At 47.1% G+C, this 20,345-nt stretch overlaps 1 protein-coding gene across 1 annotated transcript in view; it reads left to right on the top strand.

The window, feature by feature from the left end:
- Nucleotides 1-974: 974 nt before the first annotated feature.
- LOC145343959 (tetraspanin-18-like) overlaps nt 975-20,345 on the top strand; it is a 41,832-nt gene continuing 22,461 nt past the window's right edge. Inside the window, exon 1 of the mRNA XM_080190538.1 lies at nt 975-1,087. The gene's annotated coding sequence lies outside the window, so the exon portion shown is untranslated. The remainder of the gene's footprint in view (nt 1,088-20,345) is intronic.

The raw sequence follows: 20,345 nt of genomic DNA, 5'->3' as shown, positions 1-20,345 counted from the left end.
ATGGGAAGCCCCTGTTATTTTGTAATGGTTTCTGTGAGATCATTTGCTTTAATTTGAGATGGCAGGCTCTCTTGTAAAAACACACATCACTTCCAAAGGTACCTACATCACTCTCACAATATTCACTGAAGTGTTTGTGTGTCTCACGTGCTCAGGTTTCTGGAGTGAGTTTGAACCTACAGCCTTTTGTTGGGGAGGTTGTTGCCTAATGAGGGGCATGCACTCGGGGGTCATGCATGGGCTGCTCTTGGATGTTTCGAGAGTGGCCTAGTACTTCGCGTTGATGTGTGTGCTTAAAACTGGACCAGCAGATGGGCACCACAACAGCTCAGTGACTATCACTGCTAGCTGTGCAGATACATGGATTTGGGCCAGTGTCTGTGGGAGTTTGCACATTCTCCCTGTGATTGCGTGGGTTTCCTCCAGGTGCTCCGGTTTCCTCCCACGCCCCAAAGATGTGCTCTTAGACTGATTGCTGTAACAAATTGTCCCTAAATATGGTTACAATAGGGGTACCATACACATACACACGGGTCAAGGTAGGTGTAGGAAAATGCTTTGTTAAGATGGCAATGCGGGCTCGTTGGGCCGAAGGGCCTGTTTCCCGTGCTGGGTTGTTCTTTGTTATTTGTTCTTTAAGATGCTGCCCAATTAGCAGTGTACTGGAGTGCTGCTGTTAAGACTCATTCCTTCATTCTCTTTTCCCTGGCCTTGGTAAGATGATAAGTAGACAGCATCCTTCATCACCAAGCATTTTACAATCAATGAAGAACTTTTCACAATGTAGTCACTTAGTAATATAGAAAACACAGCAAGTTCTCACAGACAACAATGTGATATTGATTGATGGATAAATATACGTCAAGATACTGGGGATAACTCCACTGTTCTTTTTCCAAATAGTGCCATGGAATCTCTCCCGTCCACCTGAGCAGTCAGATGGGAACTTGGTTCATCATCTCATTTGAAAGACAGCACTTCAGACAGTGCAGAACTCCCTCACCACTGCATTGCATTGGACTATATTGTCAGCACCTCCTGCCTCAGAGTCAAAGTTGCTAGTGACAGAACCACAGCGAACCCAACCGTAAATATATTTTTTATTATCTCTAAAAAGCTGATATTGTCTTTTCAGTTCAGTATGAATAAAATAAGTAGCATTGAGCTTCCTTTCTTCTTTATTATTAACCTGTTAATCATTCAGTCAAGGCCATGGTCCCAGTAACAAGTTAGTTCAGCCAGTCAGGAGAAGCATGTAATGCACTGTGAGGAAAAATAAATTGAAATTATTTCTGTTCACCATTTGTCAGCCAGACAGCATAACAGACCAAGAACACTGATAAAAATGAAGAGTGAGTCAAAGAGACAGAAACAAGCTGATATCATTAAACAAGGGTTCTGTCTCAATGGGATGTACACTGAAATAAATAAGAATCTTACAGCGCAATGATGTCACATGGCATCAGTATAATTCATATCAAAGTGAGATTACTTTCAGATATGATTTTTGAACCATAAGAACATCCTTTTGTATAATAGTTGGGGGGGGGGGTGATTTGGGGTGAAGTAATCAGAGTTATGGATATTGAACATTAGGACTTAAAGAAGAAAATTCTCCAACACAGATTCTCTACACAGATTCTTGGGAAGTGCTAACATGAATTAGATCCAGTAAATAGTTGTGATTTAGGATATCTTAATTCAATATATTGAAAGTTTTGTTTATAATGCTCTCTTCCTCTGACAGTCACAATTAAGGCTGGATTTTCACAAATGTGTTGGGTAGTAAGAGTTAGGAAACTCCCAGGCCTGGTAGCACCACACCGACTCGGGTAAAAGGCCCTGCTACTTTCCATTTTTCAACTGGCAAGGTGGAGATTGAATAGAATCAAACACGCCAACCCTGGAAGGTGATATAAGAGGCTGTTGAGCTGGGTAATTACTGAGGCTGCTGGAGTGGGTAAATTCTGAGGCTGCTGGAGTGGGTAATTACTGAGGCTGCTGGGCTGGGGTAAATACTGAGGCTGGTGGAGTGGGTAATTACTGAGGCTGCTGGACTGGGGTAAATACTGAGGCTGCTGGACTGGGGTAAATACTGAGGCTGCTGGAGTGGGGTAAATACTGAGTCTGCTGGAGTGGGTAAATACTGAGGCTGCTGGAGTGGGTAAATACTGAGGCTGCAGGAGTGGGTAAATACTGAGGCTGCTGGAGTAGGGTAAATACTGAGGCTGCTGGAGTGGGGTAAATACTGAGGCTGCTGGAGTGGGTAAATACTGAGGCTGCTGGAGTGGGTAAATACTGAGGCTGCTGGAGTGGGTAAATACTGAGGCTGCTGGAGTGGGTAAATACTGAGGCTGCTGGAGTGGGTAAATACTGAGGCTGCAGGAGTCGGTAAATACAGAGGCTGCTGGAGTGTGGTAAATACTGTGGCTGTTGGAGTGGTTAAATACTAAGGCTGCTGGAGTGGGTAAATACTGAGGCTGCTGGAGTGGGCAAATACTGAGGCTGCTGGAGTGAGTAAATACTGAGACTGCTGTAGTGGGATAAATACTGAGGCTACTGGAGTGGGTAAATACTGAGGCTGCTGGAGTGGGTAAATACTGAGGCTGCAGGAGTGGGTAAATACTGAGGCTGCTGGAGTAGGGTAAATACTGAGGCTGCTGGAGTGGGGTAAATACTGAGGCTGCTGGGGTCGGTAAATACTGAGGCTGCTGGAGTGGGGTAAATACTGAGGCTGCTGGACTGGGGTAAATACTGAGGCTGCTGGAGTGGGTAAATACTGAGACTGCTGGAGTGGTTAAATACTGAGGCTGCTGGAGTGGGGTAAATACTGAGGCTACTGGAGTGGGTAAATACTGAGGCTGCTGGAGTGGGTAAATACTGAGACTGCTGGAGTGGTTAAATACTGAGGCTGCTGGAGTGGGTAAATACTGAGGCTGCTGGAGTGGGGTAAATACTGAGGCTGCTGGAGTGGGTAAATACTGAGGCTGCTGGAGTGGGTAAATACTGAGGCTGCTGGAGTGGGTAAATACTGAGGCTGCTGGAGTGGGTAAATACTGAGGCTGCTGGAGTGGGTAAATACTGAGGCTGCTGGAGTGGGTAAATACTGAGGCTGCTGGAGTGGGTAAATACTGAGGATGCTGGAGTGTGGTAAATACTGAGGCTACTGGAGTGGGTAAATACTGAGGCTGCTGGAGTGGTTAAATACTGAGGCTGCTGGAGTGGGTAAATACTGAGGCTGCTGGAGTGGGTAAATACTGAGGCTGCTGGAGTGGGTAAATACTGAGACTGCTGGACTGGGGTAAATACTGAGGCTGCTGGAGTGGGGTAAATACTGAGGCTGCTGGACTGGGGTAAATACTGAGACTGCTGGAGTGGGTAAATACTGAGGCTGCTGGAGTGGGTAAATACTGAGTCTGCTGGACTGGGGTAAATACTGAGACTGCTGGAGTGGGTAAATACTGTGGCTGCTGGACTGGGGTAAATACTGAGGCTGCTGGAGTTGGTAAATACTGAGGCTGCTGGAGTGGGTAAATACTGAGGCTACTGGAGTGGGTAAATACTGATGCTGCTGGAGTGAGTATATACTGAGGCTGCTGGAGTGGGTAAATACTGAGGCTGCTGGACTGCGGTAAATACTGAAGCTGCTGGAGTGAGTAAATACTGAGGCTGCTGGAGTGGGTAAATACTGAGGCTGCTGGAGTGGGTAAATACTGAGACTGCTGGACTGGGGTAAATACTGAGGCTGCTGGAGTGGCTAAATACTGAGGCTGCTGGACTGGGGTAAATACTGAGGCTGCTGGAGTGGGTAAATACTGAGGCTGCTGGAGTGGGTAAATACTGAGTCTGCTGGAGTGGGTAAATACTGAGGCTGCTGGACTGGGGTAAATACTGAGACTGCTGGAGTGGGTAAATACTGAGGCTGCTGGAGTGGGTAAATACTGAGTCTGCTGGAGTGGGTAAATACTGAGGCTGCTGGAGTGGGTAAATACTGAGGCTGCTGGAGTGGGGTAAATACTGAGGCTGCTGGAGTGGGGTAAATACTGAGGCTGCTGGAGTAGGGTAAATACTGAGGCTGCTGGAGAGGGTAAATACTGAGGCTGCTGGAGTGGGGTAAATACTGATGCTACTGGAGTGGGCAAATACTGAGACTGCTGGAGTGGGTAAATACTGAGACTGCTGGAGTGGTTAAATACTGAGGCTGCTGGAGTGGGTAAATACTGAGGCTGCTGGAGTGGCTAAATACTGAGACTGCTGGACTGGGGTAAATACTGAGGCTGCTGGAGTGGGTAAATACTGAGGCTGCTGGAGTGGGTAAATACTGTGGCTGCTGGAGTGGGGTAAATACTGAGGCTCCTGGAGTGGGTGAATACTGAGCCTACTGGAGTGGGTAAATACTGAGGCTGCTGGAGTGGGTAAATACTGAGGCTGCTGGAGTGGGGTAAATACTGAGGCTGCTGGAGTGGGTAAATACTGAGGCTGCTGGAGTGGGTAAATTCTGAGGCTGCTGGAGTGGGGTAAATACTGAGGCTGCTGGAGTGGGATAAATACTGAGGCTACTGGAGTGGGTAAATACTGAGGCTGCTGGAGTGGCTAAATACTGAGACTGCTGGAGTGGGTAAATACTGAGGCTGCTGGAGTGGGTAAATACTGAGACTGCTGGAGTGGGTAAATACTGAGACTGCTGGAGTGGGTAAATACTGAGGCTGCTGGAGTGGGTAAATACTGAGGCTGCTGGAGTGGGTAAATACTGAGGCTGCTGGAATGGGGAAATACTGAGACTGCTGGAGTGGGTAAATACTGAGTCTGCTGGAGTGGGTAAATACTGAGGCTGCTGGAGTAGGGTAAATACTGAGGCTGCTGGAGTAGGGTAAATACTGAGGCTGCTGGAGTGGGTAAATACTGAGGCTGCAGGAGTCGGTAAATACAGAGGCTGCTGGAGTGTGGTTAATACTGTGGCTGTTGGAGTGGTTAAATACTAAGGCTGCTGGAGTGGGGTAAATACTGAGACTGCTGGACTGGGGTAAATACTGAGGCTGCTGGAGTGGGTAAATACAGAGTCTGCTGGAGTGGGTAAATACTGAGGCTGCTGGAGTGGGTAAATACTGCGGCTACTGGAGTGGGTAAATACTGAGGCTGCTGGAGTGGGTAAATACTGAGACTGCTGTAGTGGGATAAATACTGCGGCTACTGGAGTGGGTAAATACTGAGGCTGCTGGAGTGGGTAAATACTGAGACTTCTGGACTTGGTAAATACTGAGGCTGCTGGAGTGGGTAAATACTGAGGCTGCTGGGCCTGGTAAATACTGAGGCTGCTGGAGTGGGTAAATACTGAGGCTGCTGGACTGGGGTAAATACTGAGGCTGCTGGAGTGGGTAAATACTGAGGCTGCTGGAGTGGGTAAATACTGAGACTGCTGGATTGGGTTAAATACTGAGACTGCTGGAGTGGGGTAAATACTGAGGCTGCTGGACTGGGGTAAATACTGAGGCTGCTGGAGTGGGTAAATACTGAGGCTGCTGGAGTGGGTAAATACTGAGGCTGCTGGAGTGGGGTAAATACTGAGGCTGCTGGAGTGGGGTAAATACTGAGGCTGCTGGAGTGGGTAAATACTGAGGCTGCTGGAGTGGGTAAATACTGAGGCTGCTGGAGTGGGTAAATACTGAGGCTGCTGGAGTGGGTAAATACTGAGGCTGCTGGATTGGGTTAAATACTGAGACTGCTGGAGTGGGTAAATACTGAGACTGCTGGAGTGGGTAAATACTGAGGCTGCTGGAGTGGGTAAATACTGAGGCTGCTGGAGTGGGTAAATACTGAGGCTGCTGGAGTGGGTAAATACTGAGGCTGCTGGAGTGGGTAAATACTGAGGCTGCTGGAGTCTGTAAATACTGAGGCTGCTGGAGTGGGTAAATACTGAGGCTGCTGGAGTCTGTAAATACTGAGGCTACTGGAGTGGCTAAATACTGAGGCTGCTGGACTGGGGTAAATACTGAGGCTGCTGGAGTGGGTAAATACTGAGGCTGCTGGACTGGGGTAAATACTGATGCTGCTGGAGTGAGTAAATACTGAGGCTGCTGGAGTGGGTAAATACTGAGGCTGCTGGAGTGGGTAAATACTGAGGCTGCTGGAGTGGGTAAGTACTGTGACTGCTGGAGTGGGTAAATACTGAGGCTGCTGGAGTGGGTAAATACTGAGGCTACTGGAGTGGGTAAATACTGAGGGTGCTGGAGTGGGCAAATACTGTGGCTGCTGGAGTGGGTAAATACTGTGGCTGCTGGAGTGGGGTAAATACTGAGGCTGCTGGAGTGGGCAAATACTGTGGCTGCTGGAGTGGGTAAATACTGTGGCTGCTGGAGTGGGGTAAATACTGAGGCTGCTGGAGTGGGTAAATACTGAGGCTGCTGGAGTGGGGTAAACACTGAGGCTGCTGGAGTGGGTAAATACTGAGGCTGCTGGAGTGGGTAAATACTGAGGCTGCTGGAGTGGGTAAATACTGAGGCTGCTGGAGTGGGTAAATACTGAGACTGCTGGACTGGGGTCAATACTGAGGCTGCTGGACTGGCGTAAATACTGAGGCTGCTGGAATGGTTAAATACTGAGGCTGCTGGAGTGGGCAAATACTGAGGCTGCTGGAGTGGTTAAATACTGAGGCTGCTGGAGTGGGGTAAATACTGAGACTACTGGAGTGGGCAAATACTGAGGCTACTGGAGTGGGTAAATACTGAGGCTGCTGGAGTGGGTAAATACTGAGGCTGCTGGAGTGGGTAAATACTGAGGCTGCTGGAGTGGGGTAAATACTGAGGCTGCTGGAGTGGGTAAATACTGAGGCTGCTGGACTGGGTAAATACTGAGACTGCTGGACTGGGGTAAATACTGAGGCTGCTGGACTGGGGTAAATACTGAGGCTGCTGGAGTGGGTAAATACTGAGACTGCTGGACTGGGGTAAATACTGAGGCTGCTGGACTGGGGTAAATACTGAGGCTGCTGGAGTTGGGTAAATACTGAGGCTGCTGGAGTGGGTAAATACTGAGGCTGCTGGAGTGGGTAAATACTGAGACTGCTGGACTGGGGTAAATACTGAGGCTGCTGGAGTGGGTAAATACTGAGGCTGCTGGAGTGGGTAAATACTGAGACTGCTGGAGTGGGTAAATACTGAGGCTGCTGGAGTGGGTAAATACTGAGGCTGCTGGAGTGGGTAAATACTGAGGCTGCTGGAGTGGGTAAATACTGAGACTGCTGGAGTGGGTAAATACTGAGGCTGCTGGAGTGGGTAAATACTGAGACTGCTGGACTGGGGTAAATACTGAGGCTGCTGGAGTGGCTAAATACTGAGGCTGCTGGACTGGGGTAAATACTGAGGCTGCTGGAGTGGGTAAATACTGAGGCTACTGGAGTGGGTAAATACTGAGGCTGCTGGAGTGGGTAAATACTGAGACTGCTGGAGTGGGGTCAATACTGAGGCTGCTGGAGTGGGGTCAATACTGAGGCTGCTGGAGTTTGTAAATACTGAGGCTACTGGAGTGGGTAAATACTGAGGCTGCTGGAGTGGGTAAATAGTGAGGCTACTGGACTGGGGTAAATACTGAGGGTGCTGGAGTGGGTAAATACTGAGGCTGCTGGACTGGGGTAAATACTGAGGGTGCTGGAGTGGGTAAATACTGAGGCTGCTGGACTGGGGTAAATACTGAGGCTGCTGGACTGGGGTAAATACTGAGGCTGCTGGACTGGGGTAAATACTGAGGCTGCTGGACTGGGGTAAATACTGAGGGTGCTGGAGTGGGTAAATACTGAGGCTGCTGGAGTGGGGTAAATACTGAGGGTGCTGGAGTGGGTAAATACTGAGGCTGCTGGAGTGGGGTAAATACTGAGGCTGCTGGACTGGGGTAAATACTGAGACCGCCGGAGTGGGGCAAATACTGAGGCTGCTGGAGTGGTTAAATACGGAGGCTGCTGGAGTGGTTAAATACGGAGGCTGCTGGAGTTGGTAAATACTGAGGCCGCTGATCTGGGTAAATACTGACGCTGTTGGGCCGTGTAAACCCTGAGACAGCCTTGTTCGAAAGCCTGCTTCACTTATCTGGGACTTGGTCGTTGTTGTTTTAGATACTGTTTATCTCTCTGGCACTTACTCAATCCCTTGTGTGCGCACATCCCCTCCTGCTTGCTTTCTCTCTCTCTCTCTCTCCCCACTCACCCACACACCTTGTTGACTCACTCACACCCCCTCCCCACTCAGTCATACCACTCTGCCCACTCAGTCATACCCCTCTCCCCATTCACCCTCCCCTTGCACGCACCCTCTCCCTACTCACATCACCACTCACACCTCCTCTTCCCGCTCATATGTCCATTGGCACCTCCCCTCCCTACTCATGCCTTCCCTTCCACACCTCCCCTCCCCACTCATACCTCCCCTTCCACACCTCCCCTCCCCTTGCCTCCCCTTCCACACCTCTCCTCCCCACTCATACTTCTCCTCTCACTCACCTGTAACTCCTCCTCACTCACACACCCTTCCTCCCCATTCACAAGCCCCTCCTCCCCACTCACACCCGCTCCCCACTCATATGCCCTCACCATCCTCCAAACCCTCTCCTTGCCTCCTCCAGATCAAGCCTACATAAATCCAGCAGTAAATTTCTGGGGTGCCTGATCTCCTTCCATTCATTCTCATAATCAACAAAATTAGATCAGCAATGTCGAGGTATGGAACGAGAGTTCCGAAAATGGATAAAAAAACTCTTCAATGGTTCAATTCTTACGAAAACAAATCAGATCAGGAGACAAAAAAACATTTTTTAAATATTTAACAATTGATACCGCTCTCCAGAAAAAAGTTGCAAACATTTTCAGATTCCTTTTTTTCACAGAGTTGGAAGTTCTAACATGCAAAATATGTTTCCAATTATCAAAGCAGATGTTAAAAAGTATTTTGGAAGGATTTTTCCTCTGCTTAGCTGCACCCAGAGCATTGTGTTCTATGCTGTAAATTGTATTCAGATGGTGGACATCGTAGATTCAGCCCTGCTCTGTTATACAGGACAATAAGAAGCCTCACAACACCAGTTTGAAATCCAACAGGTTTATTTGGCAACACTAACTTTTGGAGCCTCAAGCTCCTTCATCAGGTGAGTGAGGACTTGCTTTCACAAACAGAGCAAATAAAGACACAAGCCCAATTTACAAGATAATGGTAGGAATGCAAGTCTTTACAGGTAATCAAGTCTTAAAGGTACAGACAATGTGAGTGGAGAGAGGGTTAAGCACAGGTTACAGAGATGTGTGTTGTCTCCAGACAGGACTGATAGTGAGATTTTACAAGCCCAGGCAAGTCGTGGGGTTACAGATTGTGTGACAGGAGCCCAAGATCCCGGTTGAGGCCGTCCTCATGTGTGTGGAACTTGGCTATCAGTTTCTGCTCAGCGATTCTGCATTGTTGTGTGTTGTGAAGGCTGTCTTGGAGAACATTTACCCAAAGATCAGAGGTTGAATGTCCATGACTGCTGAAGTTGTGCAGCCACACTTGGAGTATTGCGTACGATTCTAGTCGCCGCATTATAGGAAAGATGTGGAGGCATTGGAAAGGGTGCAGAGGAGATTTACCAGGATGTTACCTGGTATGGCGGGAAGATCTTATGAGGAAAGGCTGAGGGACTTTAGGCTGTTTACGTTAGAGAGAAGGAGATTAAGAGGTGATTTAATAGAGGCATATAAGATGATCAGAGGGCTAGAAAGGGTGGACAGTGTGAATCTTTTTCCCCGGCTGGAGCTGGCTATCACGAGGGGACATTGCTTTAAATTGAATGATGATAGATATAGGACAGATGTCAGAGGTAGGTTCTTTACTCAGAGAGTAATAAGAGTGTGGAATGCCCTGCCTGCAACAGTAATGGATTCGCCAACATTGAGGGCATTTAAATAGTCATTGGATAAACATATGGATGATATTGGAATAGTGTGGGTTAGATGGGCTTTAGATTGGTTCCACAGGTCGGCACAACATCAAGGCCGAAGGGCCTGTAGTGCACTATAATGTTCTATGTTCTGTGTTCCCCAAGAGGAAGAGAACACTTGCGTGGTGACTGTCAAGCGATGTTCATTCATTGCATCTGCATGGTCTCCCCAATGCCTTGGGACATCCTTTCCTGTAATATAGGAACAGTTATATGCATCACGTAGGAAGCACAAGTTTGTAATATGTGTACCCTCAAGCAACAACGCTAAAAACAATCTGCTATCACATTGCTGTGTGAGGAAACTTGCTGTATACAAATTAACTACACTACAGCAGATAACTTCAGTTCTAAAGTATTTCAATGGCTGCTTTGGGATGTCCTGCAAGGTGCTGTGAATGTACATTCTTTCTTTTCCTAGTGTTTCCAAAGTGGTTATTAGTGAGCCAACACCCATAGTCAGTGTAAGAATATTGGCATTAGAGTAAAGTGAGAGGAGGAGCTCCTGGCCTCCCTCCCCCTCCTCATTTTCTATAGTTTTGTACAAAAATTTGCAAATTGTCGGTGCGAGAGCCTCACCTGAGTGGCTCCAGGGACATCTCAGTACTCTCAGTGATGGGAGGTTCTGATTGGCTCTTGCCAGCAGCAGTCAGAAGGCTTTGATTGGTCAGGAGTAAAGGTGCAGCAAGACCCTTCGGCCTGCAGCTGCATTTCCATTTCCTCGCTCCAGTTGAACAAGCCGCCTCCCTGCACCCGAATTTCCCCTGGGTTATCGACCCAGAGAGAAAATAAACGCAATACAAAGGCAGCTGTTTCCTCTGGGCAGTCAGCAGACACACCTGGAGGAAACTCTACGTTGCAGTGTTGCAGTAATGTAATTAGATTTAGAGGATTTGTGTGAGCTTCGATGTCTTCATTATAGTTTTTACTTCAAGACTTCTGTTTCCCTGAGAAGCCAAGGCTTTGGGTCTGAGATTCAGATGTGTATATTCTGGTAGTGTATGGACTCTAACACAGGAAGAGGCTGTTTGACTTCTTGTGCAGATGCCAGTTCTTTGTGCATTTATTCCTGCTCCCCTGCTCTTTTCCCCATAGCCTTGTAAATGTTTCCTTTAGATCCAATTCCCATTTTGAACATTCCTATTGAATCTGCTTTCCCCACCCTTTCTGGTTGTGTATTCCATGTCATAACAACTTGCTGCATCTAAGCAAAATGGGGTGTCCCTCTTGCCTGTTGTACATGAGTCTGTTTGTTACTGACAGTCTGTTGACATCAAAAAACCCTTATAATTTTGAACCCTTCAATTTAGTCATTCCTTAACCTTCTGTGCTGTTAAATGGATCAATTCCCTCTGTGGTAAGCAATTGATTATTTTCCTATAAACCTTCCCCTAGGTTTCTATCCTTCCTAAAGTGTGATGCCAAACATTTTACACAACACTGCAGCTGAGAGCAATCACAGAAACCCTACAGTGCAGAAAGAGCCATTTGGCCCATCAAGTCTGCACCAACCACAATCCCACCATATCCTTACATATTTACCCACTAACCCGTCTAACCTATGCATCTCAGGAAACTAAGGGTCAATTTAGCATGGCCAATCAACCTAATCCGCACATCTTTGGACCATGCAAGGAAACCGGAGCACACAGAGGAAACCCACGCAGACACGAGGAGAATGTGCAAACTCCACACATACAGTGACCCAAGCCGGGAATCAAACCAGGTCTCTGAAGCTGTGAAGCAGCAGTGCTAACCACTATGCTACCGCACTGCCCCATCAAAGTATGTTATAAAAGGTTAGAATGACTTCCCCATCCTTGAATACTATTTTTCTATTTTTAAAGTCAAGGCTTTCACTTTTTTAAGAAACAGCTATCTCAGCTCCTCCTGATGTTGAAAATCCTGAGGATGGGAGACAGGACAGGCAAGGAGAAAAAGTTCCCGATCGTGAAAGGATAGAGAAAGAGAGGGCATGGATTTAAAGTGATTTTCAAAAGGAGCAAATGTGATGTGAGAAAACCTCATTTATGTAGCTAGTGGAGGGGGCTGGGGGGGAGGTGTTGGGTTTGGAATGCACTGCCTTGTGTGGGGGAGGGCGGTTCAATCGAGAAGGCGTTAGATTGTTTCTATTAAAGTTCCATGTGCAGGGGTATGAGGAAAAAGGCAGGGGAATGGCACTAAATCAGGAAGCTTGTTAACTGAGCTGGTAAAGACATGATGGGCCAAATGGCCTCCTGTGTCATCACAGTTCTGTGATTCCTGTCACCTTTGGCGATCTGTTTGTCCCAATCCCCAAATCTTTCTGTTCCTGCACTCCCTTAAAATGTGGAGCTAGTTTACATTGCCTCTCCTCATTCTTTCTTGGAAAATCTATCAGTGGCTATAACACCAGCTGACCTGTTAAATATCTTTCATTCTCTTCCAGCAGCATTCCATCTCGCTTTTCAAAATTAATCCAAAGGAATTAAGCTGGAAACAACATTTGTGCGTGCATGTGTGTATTTTCTCCCTTTGCCTGAGTGAGTTTCCCCGAGTGCTCCCATGTCCTCCCACAGTCTGAAGGACGTGCTGGTTAGGTGCATTGCCAGAGTGTGGCAACTAGAGAATTTTCACAGTAACTTTGCAATGTTAATGTGACTACTTGTGACACTAACAAACAAATAAACTTACATTGGAGTGTCTATTCTCCAACCTCGCTGTACCATTTGTAAATTGTGTGTGGGCCTGAAAATTTGTTTTGCACCTTGTGCCAAACAGTTTGTGAGAGTCCCGGCCCTTCCTGATAGTAAGAAATATTTTAGCACCCAGAAAGGACCTGAGTCTGATTAGCATATGTAAAGTAGTATTTAAATAATTCAAATATGCTTTAGCATGCAGGCCTTTGGATATGGTGTAATGATGGTGAAAATGCTACCGGTCTCCACTCACAGTAGCTTGGTGTGATGGTCACACTTGGGGAGTGGGGGAGGGCACTAAGGCCCCCTGGGGCATTGAGATGGATGGGTGGGCCTACCTGGCACACTAGCAGTAGCCTTTGGACAACCCAATCAGTTGGATGGTGGTGAGGGGGAATGGGGTCTGAGTGGACGCCCTGATGGGGATGGGGTGAGGTGCAGGGAGGGTTTATCGGGGGTGTCTAGTAGGGGTAGATCATGAAGGTAGCCCTGATTGGTGGTGGGGGTGGTGGTGGGGGGGGGTGGGGGTGGTGGTGGGGGGGGGGGTGGTGGTGGGGGGGGGGGATGGTGGTGGGGGGGGTGGTGGTGGGGGGGGGGGTGGGGGTGGTGGTGGTGGTGGGGGGGGGCGGTTGGTGGGGGGGGGTGGTGGGGGGGGGGGTGGGGTGGTGGTGGGGGGGGTGGGGTGGTGGTGGGGCGGGGTGGGGTGGTGGTGGTGGGGGGGGTGGGGGTGGGGGGTGGGGGTGGGGGGGGTGGGGGTGGTGGTGTTGTTGTTGGAGGTCAGGCAGGGGAAATGAAAACAAGTGTCACCAAGCAGAACAGCCATAACAACAGTTCAAAGAAAATGTGGAAGATAAAATGTTGCTCACTGCATCGTAAATTTGATCACCCCCATTTTCCTAATTACAGCGTTTACACAAATCATATCATCCCTCCTATTTACAATAAAGCCACCAATTCAGATTCAACCAAGCCAGAGAGGATGAGAGTTTATTGCTGTTCTATATCCCCTCCCATCATTGCCTGTATTACTTAGTGGCTTGTATATGAACCTTCAGTATTTGAATCCACTAGTCTGTGCTTCAGCATGAGTCAGTTCATTAAAATTTCACAAGACAATTCCAGCTTTTTTGCAGTGGGCGGAAGTAATTAATTCCAACCCGACAAGGTGAGTCTGGAAGCTGTTAAAATCAACCTGAGTGCTACTTCCTTCCACTGGCTACAGTGTGAAGACATAACAACAAATTGCATTTATGTACACTCTTAACATAACAAAACATCCCAACGCATCTAATAGTTTTCAGATCGTGTATGTTAGTTTTTGGGAGTTACAGTTTGATGCTGTCCTTATTCAGCATTTGCCCCACAAAGAGGTTGTAGACAATTGGTCAGATTTTTAATTGTGCTCATGGAACCTTCTGGGGCTACGGCTGACTGTAATCTTATTTGAAGATGTATTTTCTTCACAACTAGCTGCTGCTGTTTCTTTGCGATAAGAAGGATATTCCCCAATGTGAATGCATTAGCTTATTTTTGATTTGCCCCTGATCAGGCAGGACTGCTGGATTTGGGGGAGATGTCACTGGGAAGAAATGTTCTCATGTGCACAGAGTTTCAACAACACTAGGAAATGTGAAGAGTAATATTAAAGATATACAATAGTTTTTAAATCCTAGGCGAGAGGCCGTAAGTTGCAGTTTTCTATTACTGGAAGAAGCAGATGTGTAGTTAAAACCCAAGGCCACAAAATATATCCAAAAGAAAAATTCATAAACAAATAAAACAGAACGTAATTATGGTCAGCATGACTATAGCATGAGTGATTAAAGACGAAAGCACAACAGAAAGGCTGAGGTGCTAATTAGAACCATACAATCCTTATGGTGCAGAAGGAGACCATTTGGCCCATCAGGTCTGCATCGACCACAATCCCACCCAGCCCCTATCTCCATAATCCCATGTATTTACCCTGCTAATCCCCCTGACACTAAGTGGCAATTTAGCATGGCCAATCAACCTAACCCGCACATCTTTGGACTGTGGGAGGAAACTGGAGCACCCGGAGGAAACCCACACAGACATGGGAAGAATGTGCAAACTCACACCAACAGTGACCCAAGCTGAGAATTGAACCCAGGTCTCTGGCAGTGTGAGACAGCAGTGCTAACCACTTGTGCCACTGTGCTGCCCTTTGACCATTGTGGTGGCAGATTTTGTGTTACAGAATAAATATATGCTGTTATTAAGGACTGACTACATATAAGACTGGTGGCGCAGTTGTTAGCACTGCTACCTCACAGCACCAGGGACCTGGCTTCAACTCTGGCCTCAGATGACTGCCTATATGGAGTTTGCACACTCTCCCCGTGCTTGCGGGGTTTCCACCGAGGCTCTGGCTTCCCCCCACACTCCCAAGGTTGTGTAGGTTAGATGGATTGGACGTGCTAAATTACCCCTTAGTTTTTGGGAATTGGCAGGATAAATACTTGTGGTTATGGAGATAGGATCTGTAGGGGATTGTTGTTGGTGCAGGCTGAATGGGCCAAATGGCCTTCTGCACAGTAGGGATTCTATGATTTGTTATTGATCAAGGGAGTGCAGCATTTTATTTTGGTCTGATTTTGAAAGGATAGGGAGGTGGTATTTGGCCTTCACCTCTGTCCAAATCGCAGGAGGTATCTTGATATGACTGGCTGGATAAAGCCTGACAACATTTCTAATGTAAAAATCCAAAACTATGACAGCATGCAATGGATTCTATTTTCCATGTAAGGAAATCAACCTTTTCAGCGGAGTCCACTCAGTAACATAGGGCTGGATCATACACTGAGGGCAGGCTCCCTGCATCCCAGTGTCAATTTTGGAGGGGAATTTCAAAGCCTTTGCTTGGGCAACCCAAGCCATTGGAATTTTTTGGGCATTGGCTCTTTAATTGGTATGAGGTGGGACTTCAGTCCATCTTCAGGAGTAACTCCTGCCTCATGGAACTGCTGTCCAATTGGAGTCTAGAAGCTGTGTGCCACACCAGGATTGTTCAAACACGAAAGGAATTGCAGGCGGTCTGGAGGAGATTGAACAGTGGATAACCCAAACCCTCATGAGGCTGGCTTGCAAACAATGATGCTGGGTGGGGAGGGGGAACGTTGATTACAGCATAGGCTGAGGTGGACTCAGGGAGGAGGGTCTCTAGCTGGCACAGAGAGCCCTGGAAGAAAGAAGGCATCTCTTCCTTTGGTCCCCACCTGTCATTTACTAACAGTCTGCACGGTTAAACCTGTCCAGTTTTGTGTTGGGTTCAGACCTTTCCGCCATTCCCCTTGTCTGTTAAATTTAAGCAGCATTGAGAATGAGCCCTCCATTGGACACTAATTGCCCTCTAAGGGTCTTCATTGGGTCACGGGTGTGCCACCTGTCACCTCACCCACCACCCACAAAATCTCAATGGGATGGGAGGAAAAGAGTGCAAGGGTGGATGGACAGACAAAGGGAGTGGAGCTGATGGCACCGTGCTAGAGTTAACCAGCCTGCCTGTCCTTTCTCCTATTATCTGGTAGCTGGTGGAATTCAGCCCGTGGAAACCATTGAAAAAATGATAAGCAAGGCTGCTATCAGCCCAGATGATCACAGGCTATGACAGATGGTGATTTAACCTGAGGCCTGACCAAGGTTGAGGAGGTGGTGCTACAAATAACCTCAGTCAGTATGGGAATTGAACCCACGCTGTGGGCAGTGATCCACATCACAAACTAGCCATCCAGCTGACTGAGCTAGCGTGTGCGTGTGCGCGTGTGCGTGTGCATGTGTGTGTGTGTGTGGGGGGGCGGGGGGGGGAGGGTGTGAAATGCTGACAACAGCCTTACATTTTTATGTTTAAAATACCTGCAATCCTTGTAAAAAAGTTAGTTTTTAGCTTGAAAGGCAAAATTCTGGAAAATTAAACAACCTGCCATAAATCCACGTTTTCTGGGAAGACATGAGCCAAATGCTTTGTTACATTTCTGGAAGCTTGTGAATCTCAGGACTCAACACAAATAAACAAAGTAATGACTCAATATGACTGAATAATTGAAGAATCAAGAGTGACCTGTGCTGTATAAATCAACTAATCCCCTACAAGATACCCTTTCTAGTTTAAAACTCAGATATTGGATGTTTCAGCTAGATACGTGCCTCTTCCTTATGAGAGAGGTACCCCCTGTTTTTGGTCCATACAAGGTGCCCACATATTGAGTGAGCAGAAGGAAGGAGGCCCTCAATGGGCAACCAGCTACCACGTGGGCATGGAACAAGGTGACAGAATATGTAAATACAACCCATAATTGTTCCCAGAACCTGCACATTGTAACCTAACCAAGACTCATCTTCACCACCTTTGGCTCCATCGCACAATCCTGCGAGACACCACTGTGACCTCACTGTGATGTGTGGTGGTGGAAGTTCTCATATGTTAAAGGAAGGCTTACATTTGTATAACTCCTGTAGTGTAAGAAATGTGCTCACCAGTTTGTGCACAAACATTCACAAACAACAATGCGATAATGACCAGGTGATCTATTTTTGAGATATTGGCTAAGGGACAAATATTGGCCAGAACACTGGGGACAATTCCATCGCTCTTCTTCAAATAGAAATGTAGATTGGAGAAAACAGTAGGGCCTTAGCTTAGATTCTATTTGAAAAGCATTACATTCAATAGTGTTGCACATCCTCAGTATTGCTGAGGAGTGTCAGTCTCAAGTCTCTAGAGTGAGGTTTTCACTGTCAGTTTCTCATGAATTGAAGCAGCAACAAAGTATTGTCAGTGATATTAATAATGAGAGAATAATGTGCATATCCACAGCTTCATTTATGATGATTTAATTTCTTGCTTTTGTGTATGGTAAAGTTAAAATGGTTTGTTTTGAATTGTCAGCACTTCTGGTAAGCACAGTATTTTTCTTGTTTGCTCAGTTAGTACACGTAGTTGAGTTAAGCAGCCCAACAGATGATCTCTTCAAACTGCAGGAAGCAAGGCCTGAGGTAAATTTGAAGTGATAATTGCTTTGATATCTCCAAACTCTCCAGCTGTGATCTGTTCTTACCTACCAGGTAGGTCTTCATTGGAAACACAGAAATAATAGGGATTTATTTTCTTTTTCTTTCTGCTTTCCCTCTGCAAACTGTGCTCTCACATTTATTTATGAACACACAACAAGCTCAAAATCAAGCAAGAAATCTTGTAAATCTGGAAGATTCATAGTAAGTCTAAGTGCAATCTGGATATAGGAGAGCCACATGTTACTTACATTCCATTATCAAAATAGTGACCATAGGAATCTGGGCCCGTTTCTTGCTAGGGAAGGCAAGTCAATGGGATTCCTTACTGAAAGCTGATTGTGTATGTTTGTTCACCAAGGGAGAATTTGACAGCTCTTCCAACCAGCAGGATCTTCCAGTCCTGCCAAAGTCAGTGAATGTTTGTTCCTGCCCCACTGCACCGGGGTTGGAAAATTCCACCCCATCTGTTAATGGTTCTGCATTCTTTCAAATGTCTTAGGCAGTCCCCAACTGAGCAAGGAAGGAGAATTACAGCTAAATGGATGCATGCGACAGCTATTGCTAAACTGTAAGGTAAAATAGAAAAAAACTATAAGTTTAATGTGGAGAGAGTGGAGAAACCGGGATAGTTCATCCCGGATAAAAGGAAATTTTGATCTGTTCAAAATCCTGAAAGACTTTTATGGAGTAAATATGGAGGCCAGAATTTTCTGGCCATTCATGCCGACGGGATCTTACAGTCCCACTGACGCATACCCCTGCTGCAAGTTTCCCCGCAGCGATGGGCGCATTCAACAAGAAACCCTGTTGGCAACAGGAACCAGAAGATCCCACCACTGAACAATGGTGGTCCGTTTTTGTTGCCATGAAACACACAGTGGAAGGTGTGGAGAATCCCATCCAGAAAAACTGCATCCACTGGCAGAGGGGTCGATTAGTCAAAGGACACAAGTTTAACATAACCAGCAATAGAAGCAGAGGTGACATTAGGAAACATTTATTTATGCAGCAAGAGCTGGAATTCACTGCCAGAAAGGATGGAAGAATCAGATGCAATATTCCCTTTCAAAAAGAAAATGGATAAATACTTTAAAAGGAAAAATATGTGGAACCATGGATAAAGAGCAGAGTACTGGGCCTATTTGGATAACTGCATCAAAGAGCTGACATCAGCATGTTCAACCAAGTGACCTCCTTTTCATGCTGTATAGATTTTATAATTCTAGTTGGAATCCAGAATTACTAATATAGATTTGGTCACACTCTTAATCTTCCCTCAGCGAGTCAGCAGTCAGAGTGGCATTTTATTATTAATGACATTGAGGCAGCGAAAGGGTTTCTGATTTTCCCTTTGAAGATGAATACCCTTTTCCAAAGCAGCAGATTTCAGTGTTCCAGTTCCACCACTGATGCCAATCTGTCCAACACAGTCTGCACAGTTTCAAATTCAGCATCCCTGGGAGCTGCTATTCACACTGCCACACACTGCTGTTGCGAAAACCCAGCTGCAGTTATCCATTCAAGTCGCCCACGTTCTCCATGGATCTCTGTGGGGTGTTATAGTATCAGAACTCCATACAAATTGATACCAGAACGGGCTCCTCCACATTGTGCTGCAATAGGTCCCTAGCAGCCAAGCTTTGAGCAATTGGTATTGCAGAGAAAGCACGTTATTTTTACAGATAATACTATATCCAAGCCCTTTTCATAAGCTACTCCACCAGTGAACTGAGTCTCGGGCTGGCCAGTTCACTGGCACTTGTTCCTGCTCACGTGCTTAGACCTCATAAACTGTGTGAGGCGTTGATATACGTGCTGCTGCTCACACAGGTGAGAATAGTGACAATACATGTTCCACTCAGTGTGAGGGGCTGAAAGATACAAGAGTGCTGACAGACTGAGGAAAGACAGTAAGAAGTCTCACAACACCAGGTTAAAGTCCAACAGGTTTATTTGGTAGCACAAGCCAAAAGCTAGTGGCGTTTGCTACCAAATAAACCAGTTGGACTTTAACCTGGTGTTGTGAGACTTCTTACTGTGTTTACCCCAGTCCAACGTTGGCATCTCCACATCAAGACTGAGGAAAGGGCAGAGACAAGGATAAGTACACAATTGCCAGGATAAGCAGCAGAGGGACAGTGCAATGCACCATCTCCTTGATCTGTTGAGTCAGTGAGTTCAATAAAAAGGGGAAAAACATGGCAGCCTGTTGGGCCTTGCCCCCAACTCGCTGGGCCTTGCCTCCAGCCCACTGGGCCTTGTCTCCAGCCAGCTGGGCCTTGCCCCCAACTCGCTGGGCCTTGCCTCCAGCCTGCTGGGCCTTGTCTCCAGCCCACAGGGCCTTGCCCCCAACTCACTGGGCCTTGCCTCCAGCCCACCGGGCCTTGTCTCCAGCCCGCCGGGCCTTGCCTCCAGCCCGCCGGGCCTTGCCTCCAGCCCACCGGGCCTTGCCTCCAGCCCACCGGGCCTTGCCTCCAGCCTGCTGGGCCTTGTCTCCAGCCTGCTGGGCCTTGTCTCCAGCCTGCTGGGCCTTGTCTCCAGCCTGCTGGGCCTTGCCTCCAGCTCAATTACCTCATATCTTGTAAGTTCTTTCTCTATATGGATTATGTTCATGATGATTTCCTCCACCAGTCTCAGAGTTTGATAAGCTGGAGACCTCCTCCTGTTAAGATACTCCCC

Source organism: Carcharhinus amblyrhynchos, chromosome 6 (assembly GCF_965287045.1).
Source record: "Carcharhinus amblyrhynchos chromosome 6, sCarAmb.v2.hapA, whole genome shotgun sequence".
NCBI classification, from domain to species: domain Eukaryota; kingdom Metazoa; phylum Chordata; class Chondrichthyes; order Carcharhiniformes; family Carcharhinidae; genus Carcharhinus; species Carcharhinus amblyrhynchos.
This window is presented reverse-complemented; position numbering and strand designations above follow the sequence as displayed.